Source organism: Nesoenas mayeri (genome assembly GCF_963082525.1).
Source record: "Nesoenas mayeri genome assembly, chromosome: Z".
In the NCBI taxonomy this organism is placed as follows: Eukaryota; Metazoa; Chordata; class Aves; order Columbiformes; family Columbidae; genus Nesoenas; species Nesoenas mayeri.
The window spans coordinates 47,562,554-47,566,734 of NC_137542.1; positions in this window are offsets into that span (position 1 = coordinate 47,562,554).

Genomic DNA, 4,181 nt, shown 5'->3' on the forward strand with positions numbered 1-4,181 from the left:
TACACCTGCAGGTGTTTCTAAATATGTATTTTAATAGAGTATAAAGGATGCCACTTTTTGTTCGTAATGTATTATTCCCTGCTGGCCCTGACACATAGCATTCAGCATATGTCTTACAAGGGACTGCAGGGTAACAAAGAAAAATAATATCCACAATAGATAAGGGCTGTTGTCCCCAGTGGATGATGGGAAAATGATTGGGTGTGTAGAGGGTAATTCCTCACCCTCTTGAAATTTGAGGCCCAGAAAGATGAAGCTTTTGTGTGCCTGTTTTAAAAAGGCTGAAATCCATTTACACATCAATGTCAGCTCCTGCTAAAGAAAGCCAACATTGTTGATGTTATGCTTGTCAAATCCAAACAATTTGTTTTTAAGGGAAGACAAGTACAAAGCTTCTTGTCCACTAAACAGAGCACATTAAATATGACCTTTTCTCTAGGCACATGTACACTAGCACAAGAAAGCACAGGAGATATATAATTAATATTAGCTAACACACAGTAAGGTTAATTGTTGCTTCTCTGAACACTCAATCTGCAAGCAGTTGATAAATCCCACAATGAATAAAAGCGGCTTGTATTTAGGTCACACAAAGTCATTGCTGTTTTTAATTTAAACTGTGCACTAGATTAAAACACAAGAGTATTGCAGGAGGACAATTCAGAAGCAGTAGCAATAGGCTGCCATTTGGCGTAAAAAGTTTCCCCAGCACACCCTAGGGACATGTTAATCAAAGCTTTTTAATGGATTCAGTCTGATCTGTGACAGGCTTTGTTCCAGAGATGGCATTTGCAGGATAGAGCTGCAAGGTATCAATAAGACACAGTAATTGCTGGAGTGATTGAGCCTTGTTCTTTAGGCTTCATACCATTCACTCCTTTTTATTATCAGTCAAGGCCAGAGATGTCTTGCAATAGGCAGTCGAGTGATTGCTTGTTTCTTTCTTTAATCCTAAGAGATATAATGAAAGAAAATGAAGCAACATGAAAATTTGCATTAATTTAAAAATGTGTAAAACTCATTCTTGTTTTTCCCCTGCTATGTTTTATATTATTTTTGCTAGGATTTAATGGTAATTCTTCAACCTCTATCTTGTACTGATAAATCCTTTTTAAGCAGTCAAAGCCTTTCACTGTTTGGTTAAAGGCTTCAGTTCATCCATTGACAGTTCTTTATTAAGCTATTCATTATCTTTTTGAAATCAAAGCATTGGCAAAATCAGTAATGACTACGGATAACACTTATCACCTACATGGATAGTTAGCCTAACATCCACTTAGGAAAGATAACTCCCAACACTGAAATAAAAATTCTTCAGTGCTATTCAGGAAGGTAATAGAAACCTAACATTTTTATATAGTGAAAGGTCATAATCCTCCCTTTGTAGCACCGCAGCCATTCCCATAGCAACAGATTATACCTAAAACCACTAGGGATTATGACCTCTCAGTATGAGCAAACAGAAGGAAAAGTTGTTTGGAAGAGAAGGAATGTCTTTGATTAGTAAAAGGCAAAACCAGCCAACCTCCTGTGTGTGCACACATAAGACAGAATGTACACAGCAGCTAAATTGATTTCTGTTTATTGTAAGAATGGACAATGAAAATATTGTTAAAATCAGTTTTGTTGGTTTCAATCAGGGTTTGTTTTGTGCAGCAACCAAATAAACTATAATATATTTGGCTTACTCTATTTTTTTTCTGGATTTATGTTTGTTGGAAATCAAGTTAATGTTGAATTATTCTGGTAACTTTATTCTTGAAAAGCTTTGGCCGTGTTAACAGGTGAAAGCTACCACCTGAAGAAAAACAGAGGTGGAGGAGTAAAGATCAGTCCTGCATTCTTGTTTTTACTATCCAGTAAATAATCAATCAGTGTAATAATTACAGGTGATAAGAATATGTAGTCTTGAGGTTGTGTGATGAAAAGAATGCTTTTGTTGAAACTTTTTAAGGTGTTCACTTCAAACGTAACAAGAAAAAAAAAAGCTTAAGTTTTGAACTACTTTAAGAGAAGTAATGTTCTTGATCAAGTATGGGTTTTTTTACTTCATATGTTGGAGATTAGAAGACATTTTACCTATATCTTTTTTATTCTACATAGTTATATTCTGAAAAGATATGGTTTTTATTGAAACAACTTCTGAAATTTTGTATCATGGGATTTTTTTTTCTGTTCTACTTTTGGTGTTGGGGATGTGTCACAGAATTTCCTGTGAAGCAGTAAATGTAGTAGCCACCCTGCCTATTAATTATATTTTTACCTTACAAGGGAATTATTTGCTCTGTCTAAGTTTGTGGAATACTCTTAGGTTTTCAGTTTGAAAACACTAGAAATACTGTTATCATGTTCTTCTATGCATCAGTCATGCCTGTGATGAAATTAAAAAGCCATTCAAAATATTTGGAGAACTTAAAATTCATAGATGCTAATTATATATGAACTTATAAAATTTTAATTTTCTATCATATTTAAAAGATGCTCAGCTTTCTTATAGTACTGTTAACTTATTGCAGATTATTTCAGTTAGAATAAAGTAAGACACTCTTACACACAGGAGCAGCCTGCATTATATTCTGCTATATCACAATGTGTATGTGTTCATGGTTCTTAAAGATGTGAATAGATCATGAACAACTCTGCATTCAGCACATAAAAAGCGAAGCACTTCAACTCGAGACGAAGGTGCTCCTGATGATATGTAGTATGTCATTATTTTCTGCTTCCTCTTTAAGCTGCAGTTCATGTAGTAGGCATCTGGACAAGAAAGGTCATGATACATTGAACAATATTGTGCTGGGGCACTGGGAATACAACTTATGACCAGCCCGTGTACCTTCTTCTTTGCTTGTGTGAGGTATAAACATTGAGCAAATAGTGATATCTTATTTCAACTTTTACCCTCAAAAAGCAGAGTTTACTCCTTAAAGTGTTTTTGGTTTTGTTTTTTTTCCCTGTAATATTGCTGGGTATCTAAAATGTTCAGATATTTATTTGTAGCAAAATTATTGAGTTTTCATTAACATACAACTGGAACTGATAAGGTAGAAAAAGGTCAGTGACGTTTGACTACTCTGCAGAAAACTGGACAGTTAGGTTTAAGGTAATGTTTTCTAGACTTTACAGTTTGATTATACAATGGAATAAGTATTTAGCTAAAATTGTTTAAAGGCTTGTAGCCAAAGCCAAGCAAGATGAGTGTTCTCATAACCTACTACAAAACACATTCATTGCCTGTTTTCCTCTGACATTGCTCAATTCACGAAAGACAAAGGCTTTGTCCTAAGCACAGCAATGCAGGAAGACTGTGGTCACTGCAATAAAGATCAAAAAGCAAGGTTTGTCTGGTTGATTATTTATTGTTCTTTATTTCCATATTATCATGGTCTCACATCACTGCTTCAAATTTGGGTTCTTAGTGTGAAATAGTTATTGGAATGACTGCTGAATTCAGTGCGATACATGATCACGCAAATGGGCCTTTCCTATTTGCCCTGAGAAGGGAGAAGTTGTAAAAAAGGGGGCATTTATATTAATGTTGAAATGTCCCACGTAGAAAGCCTTTCATAAAGTGTAACTTGACTGTATTTATGAAACAAGTTAGACCCTCTACCCTAGGACAAAACCAGACAACTATTTCATTTCTTGGCATGTTTGAACAGGAAAGGGATCATAAGGGCATGGTCTCTACGTAATTGAGAGTGTAAAGCTGTTTGTCTGAAACTATAGCTCCTAACGGTGCTTGGAAACATTTTCAATTTTTAAAAATCTCTCATAAACTTCATATTTCTAAGAATAACCAGAATCATGTATATTGTGATGGTAACACTTCCTTTACCTCAGCAAAGCTTAAGGTGACTGATTTTCCATCGAACTGTCACTCACAGGAGAAAACGCTTTCATAAGGTGAGGGTCAGGGCAGCTTCTGACCTAAGTTACTGTGGTGTAATTCCAGAATAAACCTGATCGTTTCAGTGGAGTTCACTTTGAGTTTCTACTAATGTAACAGTATCAACCTTAGCCCAAGGTTTTTATTGAAAAGAAAAGAAATGAAATGCTTACACAGCATATGCAGACGTTCAAGGGGAGCTAACATGAGTCTGGGAGGCAGAAGTTAATATAAGATGCCAAACCACACGGTGATTTTCTCCAGTGACACAATACATATGTTTAGTCTCCTT